General features: G+C 36.0%; 1 protein-coding gene across 4 annotated transcripts in view; it reads right to left on the bottom strand.

The window, feature by feature from the left end:
• Positions 1–23015, bottom strand: part of RASGEF1A (RasGEF domain family member 1A) — a 187497-nt gene that overhangs the window by 129445 nt on the left and 35037 nt on the right. The window contains exon 1 of one of the 4 annotated variants that reach the window (XM_074907103.1): positions 7390–7465. The exons of the other annotated variants lie outside the window; for them this stretch is intronic. The gene's annotated coding sequence lies outside the window, so the exon portion shown is untranslated. Of the gene's footprint in view, positions 1–7389; positions 7466–23015 lie in introns of those variants that run through there. 4 annotated transcript variants of the gene reach the window in all.

Here is a 23015-nt window from a genome sequence, read left to right as displayed (position 1 = left end):
GAGTTATTCCTCCCCTGAGCAGACAATTTGCAAGAAAGTGCTGGTTGCCTGAGAGAAAGAAACCAAATTGTACCTGACTTCCTGTGGTTGCTCTGTTTCTCTTGGAAGGCATTTCTACAGCCCCTAACTGTGTTCAATAGCTCAGTCACCTTACTGATTTGAGCTGCCTGATCCATGTCATCTTTTAATGAGCTACTTCTAAAACATCTGCAGGAGACCTTTTTGGGAAGTCACATGTGTGCTGCTGCACACCAGTATGGGTGTACCTGTTACATGCCTCAGGGCCACCTGTCAGCAAGCTTAGCTCAGGGCATACAAGTCCTAGGAGCCGTTTGGGAGAGGGCAGTTTGCAATATTTGCAAAAATTTCTTTTATGTGTTTGTGTTTGCTTTACCTACTCCTAATTCACATGCACAATGATATATTTTGGTTGCCTGGCAACCAGCTGGAGGCATATGGGATGGAAAATGCGACTTAAGTATAAGGATTTGGTTTTCCTTTCAGTCAGTGTCAGAATAGGTGATACTATGTTCAGACTGATTAATATTTGGTGTGCATGGATTATTGCATCACTATTTTGAATACTGATAAGGAATGATATTAACTGCCTTGGTTGCTTGGACAAGAAAGCAGTGTACTTGCTGGAGTCCATGCTAGGCAATCTCTGTGAAAGTCGCCCCCCAAGAAGCTCTGCCACTGCGGCTTTGTCCTGTCTCAAGCACTCCTGTCCTGCCCCCAAGCAAATGCTAGTGGTAACCAGAAGCTGAGTGGTCTCTGGAGAGGGAACAAAAATACCCCACCCACTGAAAATGAACAGATAAAAGAGAAAATTTCCAAAATGCTGTGTTTCTCTTGGGATAGGGTTTTAGTTTCTTTCCTGCCTGTGAAAATGAAATATTAATAGCACTAGCTTTCTAACCAGGGGCTAGTCAGAACCAATATTTGTGTCAGTATACATTTCAGTTTTCCAAAGTCTAATTCTTTCATTCAGGTACAAAATAAAACACTTGAATCATTAAAATATAATCTGTATATAGCCATTGTCATTAATTTTTATAGAAAATGAAAGAAAGGTGAAATATATCCAGTGTCATACCATGGTAACTGATGTCCTTTCTGACATGTCATATGATGCACTGCTACTGTGCAATGTAATAAAGAGGTAGTAACATTTGAAACTCTTTTTTTAAAACAAAGTAGAGAGGAAATGGATTTTAACTGCGGGATAAGGAAAAGTGTCTGAGAATCCTGATTTGCTTCCACGTGACCTAAAAAGTAGTTCTGAATTGTTAGAATTTCCATGAAAAAAAAGACATTCAGAGTTCTTTTTGGCTCTAAATCTTAATTGTTTTGATTTTTCAAATGCCTCAAGCAATCAGTGTGATACCAAGTGCCACCAAGGTCAGTGAGGTTGCTTACAGTGTCATGTACTGCCCAGGGGTTGATAGGCTGCCAACCCTGCAGTTACGCACTGTGAGTATGATTCCATTTTCTGGAGTAGAGGCCAGCTGTTGTTACTTGCACAAATGGGTATCTGAATAAGATTATTAAGGGTTTTTGCTGTTGAATTTTTTTTTCCTTCTCCTGGAAAAATAAGACAGTATTAGATACAGGCAGAGGCATCTTACCATTTTCCTTCTCTCTCAAAATGTTCTTTTACACTTCTAATTTGTGAAAATACTTTTGGACTCCAAGAAGTATAAAAATACGTCTGTGTTAGTCAGTAAAAGACCCAGGGATACAAAGCAGTAATTAAGATAGCACATCAAGATGCATCAGACTACTTCACTACTTTCTAAATTCAATGTGATAATTACAGAGATGGATTGTCAAGGATCCTCTGGGCTAGTACTTAAAAGAAATACAAAGTTTAGATTGCTATCTGTGAGAGAGAATATAAAGTCCAGGCCTTTATACTGCTGGCCTTTAATCCAGCAGATGCTGACCTACCACATTTGCTGACAACTGACACTGTAAGATAGGTGGGGCAGTGTATATGCTGCCTGACCAACAGCCAGCACTTTGCAGCAGTGTCACTAAGGGTTGGTGCCAGTTGCATGCTGACACCTCAAAAACTCTTTGACCTGCAGAGATTCCAATAGTTTTGCTGCCAAACTGATTGATGCCAATGTCAAGCTTACTAAGGTCATCAAACAAAGCGCTAACTCTGGCAGGTATTTTGCTTCACACACATTTCCCTGGTAGGGCAAGGGAACAGGAGAGTGGAGGCTGCGGTGTGCAAGCCAGCTATACTTAAACTCTTTTGCAAGCAGTACTTGTCTACCTGCACCACAGCAGTCATTCTCCAACCTGAGTTTCTAGCTTTGGAGGGTTCCTACCAATGCTGATGGTGAATTCTGCAGCAGTGAGTTAACATATATTTATGCTGTAACATATGTTTATAACTCTCCCTCCTTCTTGGTTTTTAATTTGGGGCATGTGTTTGGTTCTTGCATGTCCACATTCTAGTAATAAGTGAAAAATTTAATTTGTAAACATAAGGGGATAATTTGAAATTGATTTCTGTACTTTTGGTTGCTGTTGGCTGTTTCCATGCTGATAAATAGGAACTATAAGACTGCTACATGTCTTACAAAGTAATTTTATACCATATGCTCTGTGCTTGAAGATAAAATTGCTGTAACCAGTGGTAGCAGTGTATTACTTTGCGTAACATCAATTTGAGTTCTAACTGATGCCTAGCAGTTTGGAAACAGCTCTTATCAAGAACGTACAAAGATTATAGCACAATCATTGGTGGTTCAAATAGTCTCACAGAGATTGTCTGGTGCTTCCTATTGGGTATCTTTCTTTGACAGCTCTTAACATATGTAGGTTGATACTTTTGTTACAAAGCAAACTTCAGTTACTCATTTCTAAAAATGTGTTCAAAACCATTAAGTGTTTGTCTTCAGCACAATCAAGACCATGTCATTCATTCAGGGGCTTGTTAAAGGAATGCAAGCATTCAAAATAGAAAATTCATTCTGAAGGCTGCTGCAGCTGTGTACACTACTCCATCCCTTATACACTTGGTAGAAAAGGAATTTAATATTATTATTTTATGTGTATGTTCCTGTTACCATATCTTCCCTTTTTGCCACCAGTGGCTGCTCATATCTGTATTCATTTAATGTGTTATCATAGTGATGTACTGCATAAGCTCTTTGGTGCTTGTCTCTACTCCTGCCCGTTTTCTTTGTGTCTGGGATCTTAGGGCTGAACCTCATACTGACTCTTAAGAAACCTGGCCTGGAAACCCTAACCAGAGTCTAGGTCAGTGGGTTTGGCCAAATGTTGGTATATACATATTAAAATCTCTAAAAGAGATTATTTATTACATGGATAAATGGAATGGGATAAGAAAAATTAAAAGATAGGAAAAAAGCTAGTATTATGTCCTATTTGCAGAGGGAGCACCAAGACCCATCTTGGAGAGTATGTGACAGAGGTAGGAATTACAGCTGTGTACCAAAGTTAGTAGACCGGTGCCCACAGTCCTATCATCTTTTTTTAATAATTATAATGGATCATTAACCAAGCCTGGATGTGTTTGATACCCTAATTTGGGAAGGACCTATGGTTTATGAGCCATGGCTTTGACTGTGTCTCGTGTGCTTGTCAAACACTACATGAGGACATGTGACAATGCTATGTCAGGGATTAGGCAGTGGCTGCTAAAGGTGCTTTAGGAGCAAGTCACATGCCCTTAATATTCCTGCTCTGAGCTGGAACAAAGGAGCCCCAGGAGTTGTGTCTTCTCCTGAGTTGATGACACCTGTCACCTTGAGTTGCAAAGGTCTAGCCAACCTAGAAATCAAAGCCTCTCCCAAGAGGACACTTCTGTTTTACTTTAAGCTCTTTTCTCTTTCCTTTCCTCTTAGAATCACTTCATTTTTTCATTTTATGTTTCCTTGTCTGTAGTTCTCATTTATTTCAACTTTCTATGTCTTTGCCTCTTTTGGTGGCTCGTTTGATATATATGATTAGTTATATAGATCATGTATTTTCCCCTTCCTGATTATTTATGGAATGTTTTCAGACTTGAACATCAATAATTTTTTTAAACTAAACATTATTCTAAATCCTAATTAATTTAATAAAAATCTGACAATTCCTGGATGTTTTAGTAAATAACTAGGGTTTACTATGATAATTGTGTATAACAGCAAATAATATAACTACACAGAAAAGTGTCATTTTGTAGGAATACTGTTATTTTTGTGAAGCTAGATATGTGATTAATTTTTGGAGCTAGAATAGCTAATTGTTAACTGGATGTAACATGACTTCTTTTTTCTTCATTCATCAGAAGTGCTTTTAGAATATGCATTTCTGTCACTTACCTTATAAAGTATATAAAACTGTTAACAATATTTTCTTCCAGCAGAGTATCGCTATTCAACAAGATGTTAAGGCCAAATGCTTGTTCAATTTTTATTCAGAGTTTAGTGAGGCAGAATTGTAATTTATGTCAGTATAAGATTTTTTGGTTTTGTTTTTCAGTTAAGCAGTTTAGCTAAAGACTTGTTCTACATTGCAGATATTTTCCCCTAGTTACCAAGTTTTGGTTCTATCCTCTCACTAGAGAGCCTATACTTCACAGAAAACCAAGCATAATAATTGTTTCTTGACTCTTCAGAGGCAATTTAGCACTGCTTTTCTACAGTACTTCTGGATGTGAAGTGAAAGAACATTTAATTTGCCTGACATGCACCTCTGCCATTCTAGATGGACGCAATCAGCTGAGCAGCTGACATGATGCAGTCCTACATTAGTACTTACGATTTTTTAATCTAAAGACTCTAGGTTTTGAAAAAGTGGCTTGGTTCCCTTTGAAACCTACTGGCTAATTAATCATGGTTACAGAGTGCTGTTGCAGGCAGCTTCTTACAACATTTGATTAATAATAAGTGCGGAAATGGGGAATGTGTTACAGAGAGCAGGCTCACATCTGGCAAGTCATCATGGCTACTTGCTGCTCTGCACTGTAAGCAGTTTTTCTCCCCAAAATGTGTTGACCTGACTCTATGCTGTTAAATCACTGAGTTATAGTTACTACCTTGTAGTGTACATCATATGTCCAATTCACAGTTTGAGACTGTGAGAAGCAGACATAAGCTGAGTGCTGTGCAAGCATTTAGAGATCTCTCAGCTCACCAACTTTTTTTTTTTTTTTTCTTTTTTAAGCAAAATGTTTTAAGTATCAGATGGGCAAATTTGTCAGTGACTACAAATTTTGTCCACATATAATCGGCAGTGCAATTATTTTTGAACAAATGCTTCTGAATTTAAAAGAAGATTCTGAATTCTGAATTTTATGTTATTTAAGGAAAAAGTTGAGCTAAAATAGGTAATTGAATTAGAGTGCCAGAACACTGCTCTCAGGGAAAATGTCGTCCCATTTTTTTCTCGGCTGAGAGAGGTTAAGTACTTCCACAAGCAAATAGTCCTTTTGTGGATCCATCATCTTTTTATTTCCCTAGACTTCCAATCAAGCTCTTCTTGTGTGGATCTCCCACATTTTTAATGTGTGAACCGTTTCTCTCTGTGTATCATATAGCAAACCAAGTTCTTGCAGAACATATACATTCCTTAAAAAAAAAAAAAAAAAGTCAACAAAGAAAACCCCAAAACCACCACACCAGAACAAAAAATTTTTTTTTTTTTTTTTTTTTTGTGAGTCCTTTCTACATCTACACTAAGGCAAAACTAGGAATGGCAAGTGACTAGCATTAAAGAAAAATATTTTAATAATACCTGAAAGGCAGCTGTGTAACAGTTAGATCACAGAAAATTATAATACAAAAATAAATAATCTCCTGAAACAACTAAGCAAGGACTAAATACATCATAATTTCAAGCGTAAACTTTATGAGACTATCTTTCGGGTGTTTAAAGACTACACTACAGGTCCTTTAGACTGCTTGATGGATGTACTTTTGATACATTAAAAGTTTAATTTCTTATTATAGATTGAATTGCTTGCAAAGTACAATTGAATATATTCCAGATTACTAAGGGGGGGTTTGTTGCTTTGAGAGAGGAGAAGATTATACTTGATATGCCTTTAAATTAGGGCTGAGACTTAGCCTGCCAGAGCATGTTACTTCATTTTCAGTAGCTAAGTTTTCACCTAATGAAAAGTGGAAGGAAGGTGTCATGGGTACCACAACAGCAGACTATCTGTTTGTATAACGTGCTGTGATAAACTTTGAAATCTGTCACTATTTATGTGTGTGCATATTAATTGTTAATTATGCCAATATTAATGATGGTAAACTTGTTACCCATTTTACCATCTGTGCTTCTTATTGTTTGTTTCTTTTTTTCCCCCATAATATTGCTACAATAAGGAAAACTTGACTTGGAGTTAACAGAAAAGAATTTGTACCACCTTTCTCTCTGAGCCATGGAGGGAAGGTTTGGCATGATATCAATATAAGTGCTGGTAATCAATTGTGAGTCATTTCATGATATATACTGAGAGTTTTCCTTTTCCTCAATTCAGAGATATTTTCAGTACTAACTCAGAATGGGATAACACCAAGATTTATTATCAGCTTTCATCCTTTCCTGTTGTTTCCATTGGGATATATTATCTTGACCATAAAATCAGTAAACCAGTCATTTGTAAAAGCAAAGCTATCCTGGTAATCATGCTGAATTGTTCTGATAGCCCATGTCAATGGAAGGAAAACATGTGACTGAACAGTACTGCAGCACTGTAAAAATTAGGTCTCCGGCAAGATTAATAGGATGCTTATAGCAAAGGTGGTGCCTTCAGATGGGTCAGACCAAACAGCATTAAAAGACATTTTATACTTGCTCTATCTTGACAACTCAACCCTGATAGCACAGTTTTAAAATTTAATGAATGTAAATGTTACTATCTATTCAAGTGTATATAGTCTAAAATGGTGAAGGCTTTCTTACCACCCCACCTTCCATGAACCAACACTTTAATGACTGAGATATGTCTGTCTATATGACATAACAGGACTTGGACTATATTTTTATATGATAAAAGATATCTCCTCTTAGGCAGAAACAATATAAAGTCTAAATATGCAAGACAGGGAGTGAAGTATAGGAAGGGGTAAATTGTTCTTTATCACAATAGAAGAGTCTTGGAAAAGCTACTGCAGCCTTTGTCTCTGGAGTGCCCTGTCCTTGAAACATAGCCTGCAAAAGGTGCTTTTAATTTCCTGAATTGGGCTAATAAGAACTGGGCTAATAAGAACTGAGCAACAATATAAAAGAAGTAAAACATATTAGCAGAACTCATGAAATTAGTACAATAAGCATATATGCAAGCTTATATACATCTCTGCCACCATATTCAGTATCTAGCTGTATCTGCAAATATTTCAGAACTAAGATACTCACAGACAGAAGCTGCTGGTGCTTAAAGGTGCAGGATGTAAAATCCCTGCTAGCGCTGAACAGCCTCCCTGGGATCAAGAAGTGTATGTAATCCAATCATGTAATAGGATTGATATAAATATAAACCTATTAGTAATCCATGTGCTTGCATGTCAGAATGAACAGTGAATAAAGGCTGGAAGATGTCTGGGTCATGTTGCTCTTTCAAAACAGATAATCGATGTGCACCATTGTAATATACACTGATTTAAAAGGTGAATTTTGGTGTAGGGAGCAATTTCATGCTATAAATTAATTCTGCTAAAGGTTCTGAGCTGTCAGTTGTTGGGGTTTATTTTCCCTCTCTCCTCCAGCAATGTTAAAAAGGAAGGCTGAAATGATTGTTTTCAATAAACTTCATCGTCCATGATAGATGCAAAACAACAAATGATAATCATATAAAGTAAACCCCCATATTGTTTCAGAAGGGAGAAATCATCTATATGTAAAGAATATAGCATTGTATGCAGCTGATAAGAATAAAGCTGAATGGCTCATGTCATGTAATTAGCACAGTTATAGTATATTAATCCCTTAACAATGTAAAAGCCATGAAACCATTTGTTGAAAGCCAAGTATATATATGGTGAATGACCGGGACTGATGAGTCTCTTGAATTGCAGTCATGAAGAGGTTGGCAAATTAAGTGCCTTTGACCTTTCCCGACACATTATCTTGCAAAGAAGACACTGCAAACATTTTAAGCAAATATCATGCCAAAGAAGTGCCGGGCTCACCTTATTGTCATCAGTCTTGAGGTAGGAGACACACAAAAAAGGAAATGCACTCCACAATTTTTCTAGTTTTGAACCCTGAACCAAGATCAAAATATTACAGTAGGCCAACAAATTTCCTTTTCATTACTCAAAACACACCAGGTATCACATTCCTTCATGTATCTGACTTTGTTTCAGAAGTAGGGCTAAATGCATTTTTTCATACAGTGTAATGTAGGAAGTTTTGTTCTGTTTGTCTATGTGGTATAGCTATCAACTATGTTAATCTGACTTCGGTGAACAGATTTATAAACTATGCCCTCATAAGTGAGCATGTATGCAAACATATTTGTATATGCAAATGTTATTTTAATTATAATTAAATAAGTAGGAAGTTAGACTGGATTATCTGCTCATCCCTTGACATGGTGTTTCCAGTTCAGGATCTGCAAAGCCTTGTGGGTAATCTTTAAGTTACTGCCACCCACAAGATACCTCAGTGGTGTCTTCAGGAGGCAATGCATATTCCAAGTGGGAGAAGATTTAAATTACTATCAATATCTGATAAACCAGGAGCAAAAATAACTGTAAAAAAAAATCAAGGTGTGTGGGACTTGAACATATAGAAGTGTATCAGTCTGTACTCTGTTGACTAGAACAGTTTTTTCCAGCTTTGGTCTAAGTAGTGAGATACTCTGCAAAGATTGCTAGTTGGGAATGTTCATTAGTTATGTTGCTATCTGGGGTTACTGTGATTTTGGTATATATCTTCTCTACTCAGATTTAATACAGTAGAAAGAGACAATCCCTCATTACAAAAGGTCAATAGTCTAAGTAGACAAACAATTTATATTCTTTCTAAAGGTAATATTGGGAAAAGAGGCAGAGAAATGCTTGGAATTTAGTCCATGTCTTTTGAATCCCAAACAAATACTTATGATTTCAAGACTCTCAGGTCTCTAGAATTTGATTTCTCTAGAAAAAATTCATTTAGTATGTTCTCATTTTATACTTTAATCCTGAAGCAGCCTATTTTGCATCATTACAGTCTGGACATAGAGAAATTAATTTTGTGTGTGGTCTATTGGAGAAAATGGTTGTCTGTCTTTAAGTATGATTTATGTTAAAGGATGATATTAGGTCAATATGCAGTATTTCACAAATCTCACACCTTGTCTAAACCTAGTTGAGGAACTCACTGTGGTTTGTCTTCATCATTCTTGAATTATCTTCTGATATAAATATACGATCTATCAGTGGTGACAGATGCTGCCTTGGCTTTGCAGTTCCTGTTATGTTAATGGGTCATAGTCTGGTGGAAAACAGCTTTTCTCAAATGGCCTGTCCTTGTTCGACAGCACTGAATTATTGTTTCACTAGCTTTAGTTTCTTCTAATAATTAACTATCAAATGTGCTGTAGGAACATAAGGAGCAAACAAACTAATTTTACAGCAACCTGTAAATGAAACAATTTCCAAAACAAAACTGACAGTTAACACCAAGCAGTATGCAACTTGCTGACACTAGAGAGTCATGTAATGAATTACCCATGAACATGAAATATTGATTAATAACTAACATTACCTCACTTCATTCTTTTCATATATACTGTGCACAAAAGCATCTAGAATAAGGGCAGAAGAAGGGAACAGAACAGCTTTCAAAGTTTACTGACGAAGTTTACTTTCTTATCTCCTTTAACTATTTTCTTGTGTTTCCTGATCAGTCACGCAGGTTACTTATCAGTGCCTGATTACTACTTTTATGTAGTTTACCACTTTTTTGATGATGTGATCTATTCTAAGATCTGTTCTAATTAATCTTTTAAAAATAACAGTGCTCAACATCTCCATGCTCCCAATCCAAGTCTTTATACACATTACTAGTGAAGGTCTACGTTATGTGGTGTATCACAAAGTAACTAATTTAAAAGTCCATTTTTTTTAAAGTAGCAATGAGTGGTACTGGAAAAAAAAAGTTCCTATTAAGCTCCTTAATTGATTATAAAAATCAAACTGTATGGATAACTATAATATAGTACTGAACCGTATGCTTACATTATATTTACTTGTGTTGCAAAATGTTCAGCCTTTAGTGCTTTAAGAAAAATTATTCATGCAGGTCAGAGCTACAAAAATCTTGGCTTTTAACCTCAAGTTTATTTAGAGCATCTATCCTTGTAAATGTGGCTAGATAACAACTGTTTCCTACCAAGCAAAATTGTTATTTTAACTCCTATTTTAAAAAATCTTTAGGGTAAAGCTATTTTGTAACCATAAAGTAATCTTTTTAGTTAAACACTGAGGATGTACTAGTGTATCTGAGATTAAAACCATACATTTTGCAACATGCCATAATTTTTTATGCATAAATGTTGGCTGTACAAATACAGGAAAGTATCATAATTTTAATAACTGAAATACAGAATTTAGCTTATGAGTAGAGCTCTTGAAATCCATGAAGTTATACATTTTCCTTTCTATTAAAACTGAGATGTCTGAGGCACAGAGAAGCATGGCTTGTTCCAGGTGGTCTATCAATGCAGTGACAGAACTAATTGAGCCCTATGCTCTGGAGACCCAGTGTGTTAATGCTTCCATGATTTGGGTAACAGATATTTATCAGAAAAGGAAAATTGAAAGAAGATACATTTTTACAGTGTTTATCACTTTATTTTCTAGAATTATGAGCTTTATGATGCTCCCATGAAGGTCATTGTGTAGGGGCATCTGGGAAAACCTTGGGATTAGAGGCAATGATGGATAGTAGGGCTTCTTACAGTAAACAGTTGCAAAGACTTTTTAGAGTGTTTTTTGGAGAAAAGCAAAAGAGAAACCATACAAGGACAAATCTTGCCTTAAAAAACCCCCAAACCAAACCAACCAACCTTACAATACACCAGACAAAGAAAAAACCCCACAAGGCAGCAGGACCTGGATATTGCAAAGAAATCTTGGCTCCATCAACAAGACAAGAAAAACACTAAACCTGAGGAAGCCCTTCCATAATAATAGAAGTATTTATGACTTAGGATGATTCTTCTAGAAGGAAAAATGATCCCACAAGCATGTGTTATTGTTTGTGATCACACACAGAGTTTCTGTATGATGCCAGTTCTCTTTTCTAGATACTATGCTACACACAAATTGGCAGCTATTTTTAATGAGGTTCAAGCAAGTGTGGCGTTAAGACTAGAAATAAAAGAAGTGAGAAGAATATCAGAGATCAGGAAGAAACACATTTGATCAATTATAGTGTTAATTTTTCTGCATTAGCAAGACTCAACTTTTCACTGCTGGATAGGAACATGGTGTAAAACTGCTAAATGATTAAGGCTGTGCTGGATTATGGTTACCATTATTGGTGGCTTTATGTGAGGGTTGGGTTTGAGGTTTTTCTTTTTCTTTCTTTTGGTTTACTATTTCAAAGGAGGGAATTATTGTATTAGTGTTTCCTATTTTATTGATGTCAAAATGTTCTTTCTGATCCAGCAAGCTTTTACACTTTAAGAAACCAGCAGGTCTGAAAACTCTATTCCTTGAACAAATTACGCTGAGGTTTTCCTCTACTGCCACTGATAGCAGTTGTTTAAAAAATAAGTAGAGATAAATAAAAAGCCCTTTGACCAAATCAGTGCTTAGATAAGAGATGTTTATGCACCTTTTAATTTAATTTACACAGGGACAGATTTATCTTCCTTGAGAAACCAAGCCTATGTTTAGAAGAAGGCGGCCTGTAAGCATATGGTGCTCTGCTAACTGTGCTGGACACAGGATTTAGCTTCATGTTTCAAAACCATGTCCATATAATTACAGGTCAGCTCTACAGAGAGTAACATTGTAATTAAAATTTCAAAAAGATCAGGCCTACCTAAATCCTAAAATTAATGATCTTGTTTGACAAAAGATAAAACAGAAAGGCTAGGGTAATCTGTGCTCTAGCCTAAACTCTACCCACTGCAGTAGAAGGAATAGGAAAAGGCTTTGTAGAAAAGGGGAAATATTACCTCACTATTTAGAAACAGATGATTGGGTTGATTTGTTGCAATTTTATTACACTGTCACACTGTTGATTTTTTACCTATAAAGATCTGGAGGAAAAGTTAAGTCCTACTAACAGGAACACAAATACCATCTGATAGCTAGTTCAGTCGTGTTAACTGAGAATTGTTTTTAAAGCTGCTTGACCCTTTGAGTTGCTGAATGGTCGAAATTCCCATGAACTGTACCGAAAACATTTATGTCTAATCAACTTCAATCATGTGGGGGTCTCAATAACTGCTTACTGTGACTGTGTAACCTGTGTTCATGATTGATTTCAACCAGGAGTTGAATTTACTCAACATCCCTTTTCACTGATGAATGTGTAGCAACCCCCCAAATCACTTCTAATAAAATGCCCTTTGAATGTCAATTATAAACCATGGGATTGTGAAACACAGCGAAACAGCTGGTCAAAGACAAACGATTTGGGAACATTACAGAAATGTTTTACTGATTTTATTTATATTTTTTTTTTAATCTTCTCAGTATTCATCTGTATACAATGGAAGTTTTGAATGTGTTTTAGACATCTTATTTAAAATCCTTTGCTTTTGCCTTTTTTATTCCATCTTTTTATACGTGCACACTGGCTCGCTTCCCTCTAGAATGGACTCCTGCATCAAATTGCTGAAGCCGTATCTCCACTAAATGCATAGAAACTAGTAAATCCAGACATCCTTACAGTATCTTCAAAATATGGTAAAATAGCTATCTTCACAATATGTCTAGCTTTTGTCCCATTTGTGTTATGGTTATGATAGTGAACTCTGCTTGAGAAGCTTGGTTGGTTTTGGCTTGTTACTTCAGATAACTTGTGCACTCTGTGCTGACAGATAGAAACAAGTTGTTAGTACTGAAGTTGCATGTATGCAGTAAAAAAAAAAAAAAAAAAAAAATCCCCTTTATATGTTTGATGGTTTTTTCCCCCCACTTAAGAGGTTAACACCCAGAGATTAATTTAATACTTTGTGGCATGTCAATGTGACTAGATTGTGAGGAGTGAAGTAATTTAGAAAAGTTCTTTGTGAAAGTAATTTTTCAAACCTGAGATTCATAACTACAGAGTGAGCTATTTTTCGATTTAGATCATGACATAATTTGGTAACAATCTGGGGGTTTTTTGTGACTGATTCAGCTAAAATGAAATAAAAGATGAACCTATGCAATTAATTCACAGCAATTATTTCACTGATAATCTATGCAATACTAGAAATTAAATCTGTTTAATTTAATTGTACCTGTTTATTCTTCTCTCCCCCTCCCACCAGCTCCAAATCCCTCTTATCCATTATGCAGCCTAAAAATCTTATCATATCTCAGGGTTGTACTCCCAATTCAGACCTGGTATGATGGTTCTTTGCAACTTTCCACTCAGTTTCTCTCTTTTGTCAGTCTCTCACAGATTCTCAAGCATTTAAAAAGTAATAGCTAGTGAAATTCCCCAAGAACTTTTAATAGAGGTCATAGATACCTGGCATCTCAAAAAAAAAAGGATTTTTCCTTGTGCTGCTAGTTAAATCAGTATTTGCTGAATACATACCAAAGATAAGTAGTATGTTTGCTACTTTTTTTTTAACATGTCAACAAAAGGTGCTTTAAATTCTCTATTTTACTTCACTCTGTTTCCACTGGGTATTTCCAATGGGGATTGCCTGACCACTTACATAATTATGTTATGCATGTAAATGACAGCCTGATTATTTGTAGAAGAGGTACTAGAAAAATCAGAGATAACAGGTACCATTTTTATACCAAGGAAAAGCTGATTTCCTGTTGTCACAGAGAAGCCTGGACCTGATAAGGATGTTATGTGCTGGTAGCTGAGTAGTTCTTGGGCATTAAGACATATGTGATACTGATGGTGAATTAAAACCTGTGCGGAAGCTCGCTTAATTTGATTACATAGTTAGGCATTCTCCAATCTTTTTAGACAATAGATGAAGAAAATATTTTTTAATACGTAAATTGATTTTAAAGTATCTTTCCTGTCTTTCACTGATGCTTTTTGTATAGCTGAAGGATTACAGATTAAATGAAATAAAAATTTACAAAATTAATCTGATACCTTTTATTTGGGAAATTAATAATTTATAAAAACATTAAGATATTAATTAACTAAATAGCAACACACATCTCTGAAAAGGTATGACTGAACCATGCAACAGCTGGCTATCAAAAGTTACAATGAGGTTTTGACATACCCAAATCATAATCAATTGTAGTTAACATAATTACATCTGGATTTTCTACAGATTTTGATATGCAAAGCTGTTTTAGTTAATGGTTGGTAGTTCTTTAGAGGAAAGTACCTATCACTGGCTTTACCTTCTGTCAAAACATACTTCTCACGGGCTAGATATTTATGAGACTCTAAGGTGTGCAGCATATTCTGTCTTTAATCCATTGCAATTCATGCATATCATTGATGCTCAATGTCATGATTCTATGGGAATGTAAAATCATGTATTAAGTGATGAAGTAGTGGTCAATTAAGAATATATTCGAATTGAGTTTAGGCTAAGTTTGTGTTTAGAATTTACAGTCATGTAATTAGTAATCAAAACCTTTGCCTTCAAATTAAGCCTGTGTTTCAAGGTGGTTTCTGGTGAGCTCTCTTCAGACACCTTTAACAATAAGCAGCAAATTGTCTTTCCAGCTGATGTGTTTTAAGTTAGGGCAGAGTAACACTCATCTGTCATTTATGGTGGTTTGATCAAAGTATGTTTTAGAGAGCAATACAGAGAAACCTTAATTGTTGTGTTACATGTTCATTACTGTGGTGGTGGTGAGTATGGTGACACATTAGTCAAGCTGTGTTTGGTTCCACTTTGCTGTGGAACAGGGATTTCAGGAATGTCTTTCTAGTAAGGAAAAATTAATATATAGTGTGCTGTTAGCACAGCATACTGTTACCCAGCTATCACTGTTTGGGAGCTGACTACATGCAAAGCGGCCTTTGATTGGAGGATTCAGAAAAATAGCCATGAATTGGGGAAGTTTTCCAGTGATCAAACTGACATGAGTTAACAACAGTGGCAGATTGCAGAAGAATGAGTCTATAACTTTAGTTTTTCCATGTAAGCTGTTTTTCTCTATTCAGTCTGACTCAAAATATACAAGATTAAATTCAACAGACAAAAGATTCTGTCAGGTTACTTAGTCTTTTGACTGAAAATGGGAAATATTTTCAGAACTGTGATGGAATCTTTTGCCAAAAGAAGTATAAAGTTTTCAGAAAATGCCAGTGCCTTGACTTAAAACTTTACCATTTTCATTAAAGTTTGTCTTTCATTTATATCCATCATCCAATTGTCAGAATTATAAGCATTTGCACCACTGACCCCACCCTGCTTCTCTAATGGCTGATAGGGAGAAACAGTAACACCCAATTTGAATGTCAAAGATACAGATTCAAATCCCCACTCTGCCCATTCTGAAGCAAAGACTAAGCTTGGGTGTTCTGTATCTGATTAAGAAAATATAATTAACCTTAATATTATTATATTGATATCTCATCTTCCTGACAAATTTTAATGAAATTTTTCCTATCGGTGCCCTAAAGCTTGTAAAGATTTTTCCACAAAACTTTTTTTCCCTTGAAGAAAATGCTGATTTGTTTTTTCAGTAACAAAAGCAGCTTACAGCAAATTTTAAAATTACTGTTCCTAGTATTTTTAATCTGCTGAAACACTTAACGTTGACCTTGTTTTTCAGATTGAAACATGTGAAAATTTTTCTGAATAAAATTAGGTGTTTCACATCTCTCATTTACTATTTACCATAGTAAATTCCTTGTGTAGGGTTGTCTTAGACGGCTCTTTATAAGCACTGAGATTTTGCACTGTAATTGATTAGACCTTTATGTAATATTGTCTGGTATATGTATTTTTCAAACCAGTACAATAATTCTACTGATACTAAAAGGACAACTTTTAAGAGATACGTAAGAAAAACAAGATGTTTTGGGGCATAGATCAAAGGTATATTCACTAGCTTCTACCTAGGTTACAGAAGGTTTTACTTTCTCTAGAACAATTGTAACCAAATCCCTAGATTAGACAACTCACATCATCATGTTGAATAGCCACTCTCCTGTCATTAGAGTTGCCTGCACTGTGCTGGGTTGGCTTTACACTGTACACCCTACTTTATTTTACTCATCGATATCTTGCCACAGCCATCACTCTCAAGGAAGTTTGACACATATTTAGAGGATTGCTAAAGTGCCAATAAACCTTAAATTCCCTCACTGCTAAAATTCCCCCAATTAAAAAAAAAAAAAGTTATTTCCTTTAACATTTGAAAAGGCAAACCCAGTTCCGAAATATAAGATATCCTTGATCATCCAGTCTTGTGAAAAAGCTGCATTGCATTTACTTTTGCATAAACTCAGTGTCTGCAGGTTCCTGTAAGAACTATCTATGCTGTACTGCTGCTTAAGAAGATACTCTCAGTGTTCAGAATCTGATGGGAAATGTGAAAAAAGCAATGCTAACATTTTCTCACAAGATTTTCTGCCAAGTTCTGCAGACTTAGAAAACTTGGAGAAACATCCGATTTTTAATTTTTTAAAAAATACTTATTCCAAACATCTGTCAACTCATGATCTGTTTAAGATACTCCCATCACTGGTCTAAACTCCACACACAGAGTTAAGCACACACAGTTAAGCACACACAGTCATCTAGTTTTTCTAACCAGAAATCCCACCAAGGAGATAGCAAGCTTTGTCATCTAATCTGAAAGTTCATCTTTTTTCAATCAATATCAATCCTGTAGTGTAAACAAAAAAATTTTGTGCCTGAAATCTAGAACAGGAGGCCTTGATATTGCTACCAGTCATTGTGTGGGGGCAGATAGGTCATTGGGGAGTGGCCTGTGTAAAACAGCCTGGAGGACTGATCTGCGAAAACATGGCTGAGGGTGTAAATTAGGGATATGTGGTTATTTATCAAAGTACATTCTTGTAATGCTACTGCGTGAGAGTGCAGAGGAACAAGAAGGACGTCTGGGGCAGTAGTGTTTTAACCTGTTACGGTAGGATGTGCTACAGCTTGCATGTTATAGCCCTTGATTTTTGGGAGCGTGTTCTGAAGATGATGAAGCTAGTGCCTGGGTGCACTATACAGTTTCTTCAGGTGTCATCCCTGAAGTATGAGGCGTTGGGCAAGAACTGTCTGGCAGTGCAATGCTTTTGAGCCATTTCATGACAGAATATTTGGATCTTTTATGCTGTTGCACTGAGTTTCAAGTTATGCTTCTATCTGTGTGCTTGGACTCCTAGTAAGAGCATTGTCCTGTAAGCTTTTTCTGCCTGTCCTGCAGCATTTAATGCACCGAGCAGAACAGAATCTGTCTCATGGTGAATAAGCTATTTAAGAATGAAAAGAAAACAAACTCTCCAAGTGCATAACCTTAAAGAAATTTTAATTAATGTCAGCAGGGAAATCTCTGTGGGGAAAAAAATGGAATTGTAAAGTGTTTGTTCTGGTTTCACAAAGTCTTTCTGCCTCTCCCCTCCCCAGCTGGTTTCCTGCACAGATAAAAACCACAGTCTCCAAATGTAGAGAGATAAATATTGGCAGCTCTCAGGTTTGCTTTTCATCTCATGCCTGATGGGAGAATACCAGTCAGTTTTCAAGCTTTTCCAAGTGAGCGTTTAGGGGCTTATTCACCAGACTTTGAACTTCTGGTAAACTGTTCCCTGCAGCTTTGGTTGTGAGACACAAAATTCATTTGTATCCCATTTTCAGTTTTTGATTTGCTGCCTAAATTATCATGAGTAGATTCTTAGAGGGATTTTTTGGTTTGGGGTTGGTTTTGTTCCTTTTTCTTTAAATTCTTCTGAGCTTTACTCAAATTATTGCAGGCAGACTTCTTAAGGCATACCCTCTAACATGGTTTTAGTTACTGACAAACCTCATCTTTTTGATTCTGTAATGTTTCCATAACAATATCCGTAAGTGTTTCTAAAATGTTTGCTAATGAGAAATTATTTTTGCTGTATTTTATGGACCATGCAAAATTATTCCAATGAATCACCATTGCTGCCAGGCCAAAAAGGTGCATTTTTTATCGCTAGTATGACTATAAAACAGGATAGGTGGAAAGGTATTGCCCAAATAAACACCAGAAAGGCTCTAACTCAGAAGAAATTTCAGCCAATGTTTAATGTGCTTGTTTATAGCAACAAATTTAGGTAATCTAAGCGGTGGTGGTTTTCATGAAAGCCACATATGCATATTGCTTCTAAGGTAGGGCAGCCCCTGAAAAGAACCATTTCCATGATAGGGACAGTTAAAACATTTAATAATAAAAAAAATACAGTGTAAGGAAATTAAGTTCTATTTGCCTGATTTCACTGCACTACACATACCATGCTTAAATGACTCTATAGTAGGAACCATGCTCCATTTTTAACTGATTAACTTTTTTTTCCCTCAAGGGAAAGCTTTGTGCTCCTGTCATGTTTACTAATTTGGGATTTTTAATCTATGTAATTCAGTGGGATAAAGTTCAGACATGCAAATAAGTGACTGGAGAGAGCTGATGCCTGATAGTTGGTCATGTATTTGCTCTTAACCCAAGGTGAATGAAGGAGTTGGAGTTAAATTAACTCTGGTTTACTAATGACTAATCTAGCATGGTTGGCTTTACTTTATCTAAGAGCACTCACACAGCCCATTGCTGTTCACATGTTTATGCATGGTGATTTGGGGTAACTTGTTCCTGTCAGAGCCCTGAGTTATATGGGCTGCTGGTTTACCAGAGAAAAAATGATGATGGTGATTTTAAAATACTGATTTAATTCCAAGTGCTTTAGAGTCTTGGATGGATAGTGTGTGTTGTTTTCTTTAATTGTAAAAACTGTTTTGTAGTCAGACATGAAAAGAGTTTTTTTCTTATTATTTTCATTGTAATTTAGGTCCTTAGCTTATACAAAGAGACTCATTCTTTCCTAGTCTTGCAGAGACTATTAGAAAGATAGATCTGTTTGTTTCAAAGGGGGATTATTTCTTCCATTTAAGATTTTGATTATATGTAATATTATTAATATAGTACTGTGAACTAACCCTCTAAAGTAACAGAACAAAAATAGTAAAGAATATTTATTTTCATGTCAGAATGGAGAAACTTCCTTAATATAAGCACAGGATTATTAACTGTATGTCATAGTCCTGTGGGCTGTTAGGAAGCTGGTGCTGTAAATGGGGCTGATATATATTTGATGGGAAAAAAACTGGATATGAACATACAGCAAGATCACACAATACTGCAGTCCTGCTTGCTTTAATCTTTCTTTTTACTCTCCTTTTTTTCCCCTTTCTGTTCATAATTTTTCCCTTTTCCTTTTATTTTAATAGGTGTTTTCAGCAAGTGACAGATTTGCAGCTAATTCCTAAATCTGTGCATGGGGAACAGCCATTAAACTAATTATTTTCTCCTCCGTAGTGTCAGATCATAATTCCCCAGCTCCTGTTAGGCAAAAAACCTGAAATGAATGACACCATCAAGCAGATGCAGGAACAAAACTGCATCTTTACTTACAAATGACTCTCCTTCAAGAAACGATCTCCCAGCCTGATGGTAGCTGAGGCTCCTCCACATGCTTATATCCAGTTCCCTTACATTATATTGATCTAAAGGCCTTGATCCAGCTCACTAGTGTGTACTATATGGTACTTCTGATTTATTTACAATCACAATTTTATTTAATTTAAATTATTTAAATTCCAAATGTTTAAAATGGTAGGGCTATAGGCCTGCCAGAGTGCTGATTTTGTTACCTGAAGTTGAGGGTACATGGTTTATGCCTCAGGGCACAAGGTTATGTAAAGTCTGCAAGGTTTAAAGGACATGTCTGGAGGACTGTATAAGTTAGAAAGAATGAAAAGCTGGCTTGGTCTGGCCCATGATTTCTGCTGAGAGTGTTCTGCAGTGAATTATGCTTCAAGAGAACTGGTATTATTCTCGCGGAAGTAATGGGTATTTTTGTGAACAGGCAGATATTAGAGGAAATCTATTTTTGAGCTTAGTGACCAAACTGGAACTTTGTTATTCCTCTCAGAAGGTGTTTTGTCCATTTCTACAAGGCTGTGCTGCTATTTCGAATGAACAATTTTGCAGGAACCTGAGTATCTTCACTCTGAAAGTCCCACAATTTTTGTTGTATTAAAAATGCTATAGGGATGAGGTGCATTACAGATAACCTTGCAACACTGTACAAGAAGAGAATGGAGACACTGGCATCATAGCAGTGAATTCTGCACATCTTGATTTCAGAATTTTGTAGTATAGTTAATAACAACATGCATTGGTAGGGTGCTACAGAAATCAGAAAATATATCAATAGGTGCTATATAATTTCCAAAGATAGATAATAAATTACGACATTTTTTAAGAACCTGTATTTTCCCTTATACGTGTGCTTTTTCTCTTTGATCAGAGGGAGATTCAAATTGCTTAGGAACATTGTAGTCTCGTTGCTCCAATAATTTGGTTTGAAAACATGTTTCAGTTTTATATCTTCTACATATCTTCTAAAGATATCATAATAAAATGGCCAACTATACTTTAGTGGGGCTGAAAGATGACTTTTTTCATTGGATGGTAACTCCATCTAAGAAGAAAAGATGTACTCTCTGAAATAATTGAATGGGAACAATCATGGATTAACTGAAAATCTGATAAAGACAACTCAACACCTAATTAGTCTGTTGTCTTTGTTCCATGTTTTGAAGCTTGAGGTTCATTATTAATGAAAGTAATTAAGTGAACAAGTATTTTGTCACCAACAGCATTCTAAGAGAAGGGCACAGGTTGGCAGTAAAGGGATGGGACAAAGGCATGGGTGGATAAATAACATGAAGGTCTGCCTTTCCTAATGACAAGTGCTTCCAGTTATAATTGCTTTGATAGCACCCAGAGAATCTAAGGTGAATTGTGCAGAGATAAATTAAGATGCAGGATTTATGCAATAATCTTGTGAAGGTGGCCACCGTACTTTGAATTGACATTTTTTTTGTTGCTTAGAGAACTTATTAATCAGTCATGTAACTTATGAGAGCTTGTCCAAAGGACAGACGGAATAGGCTCTGCTTAGCAACTCATAATATAGCTCTGATTTTCTCTTGACAGCCAAGGTTAAGTTGCAAATTTGTACTGCAACTCATTACTATCTGCAAAGGATTAACCTTTATACTGTCATTCTTTTTTCATTATATTAAAGGTCATTTGCCAATTGTCACTCTTTCAAAATGAAAAGAATCTAAACTTTACTTAAAAACCCAATTGTACAAGAAAACATGCTGATAAAGACAAAATATTTGCCAAAGCTAGTATTAAGATATTGGACTGACCTCTGCAGCATTTGATAGTCAAAACACTTAATAGATAGGATTAAAGTAAGCAAAGGTATTTTGATATATATTACATTTTGAACATGAAACAGCTATGAGAAATTCTGTATCTCATAGACTTAAAAACAAAGAAGGATTCTCTTGGGCAGATCTGTATGACAAGACTAAAATTGAATATTTAGTGCCCACTGAGCTTGGATCATGCAGAAAGACCAGGAAATTCACAGTATAATTAGAATGAGGAAATACAAAAAGTGTGATTTAGTATTGCAGAAACTTACTGCATAGAAAGAGATAACTCCCAAATAGCACATAGTGTCTTATGTCCTAACAAAAGGATTAATTTGCATTGAAGGGATGATGGAAATAAATGGAGCTGCACAGTTGCCTTACTGTTAATGTATGCATTAGAAGTGCATGACAGTTTTTCATGAAGGTCTGACTGTAAATGTCCATGTAGGAACTGAAGAGCAAGGAACATTTCTGAAAAATTCTGAACCTTGTTTGAGGTACCCGTTAGCATCAAAAGGTACTTGGGGAAAGGGGTTGTTTTTAATCTAACAGTCTATATTTGAATTTGTCTTCCATAAGATCTGTGTAGAGAAGAGAATAGAAGAGCAAAAAAAATAAAGACAATAGTTTCATGGGACAGGAGCTGTGGAGCTCAACTTGATAGAAAATAATAGGAAAAGGGGACACTTTCAGAATCCAGACATAACTGGGATATGTAATTTGCAATTGGGAGACAAACACTTGAGTCATTCCTAGCAAGCTGGAAACTCCCTCTAGTAGTGTGACTCAGAAATGAATGCATTTGTAAGTATTTCCATGGTAATTTGCTCCTCCACAATTTTTATTCATATCTGGCAGCAGTGTACAACATTCCTCAGAAAGGCATAGGCTGTGGCAAAGAACAGGTATCTTTGTCAGCTCTGTTGCTAATGTCTGTAATACAGGAGCATTTGGTGTCAAAGACCTTTTTTTCCTTTTTTTGGGGTACAGGCTCTTGATTAAGTTGGTAGAAAGGCCTGGGCTTGGAAGCAAGTTGACCTTTCAAATATTATCTATAATGGCATTTTTTAAAAAGCTGGGGGAATATTTAGGAAAGGGATGTAAATAAATGGCAAATAGAGAAGAGCAAATGATTATCAAGTTCATCTATTGTAGCTGACACAGAGACTCCTGCCCATCAATTTTGGGCCATTAATGAGCGATATATCAGAAGGAAAATAAATAAAACAAGAAAAGGAAAGGATCAGCTTACAGGTGACTGAAAAATAAAGGTGTTGCAGCAATGTGAGAGTTATAGCTCACTGATCCTTAAACTATTTTTGACACTCCAGTGGCATATTGATTCAAAAGGTTGTTACATGAGAAGGAAGATGTATAGACCTACAGAGTGGTTGGTAAATTGTTGAATAAAAGAGTTATCATGGGTTCAGGGGCTTTTGGGGACTTCTAGCTATGTTGT

Source organism: Athene noctua, chromosome 5, assembly GCF_965140245.1.
Source record: "Athene noctua chromosome 5, bAthNoc1.hap1.1, whole genome shotgun sequence".
NCBI classification, from domain to species: domain Eukaryota; kingdom Metazoa; phylum Chordata; class Aves; order Strigiformes; family Strigidae; genus Athene; species Athene noctua.
The sequence above is the reverse complement of the archived record's forward strand: the minus strand, read 5'-3'. Positions and strand labels throughout refer to the sequence as shown.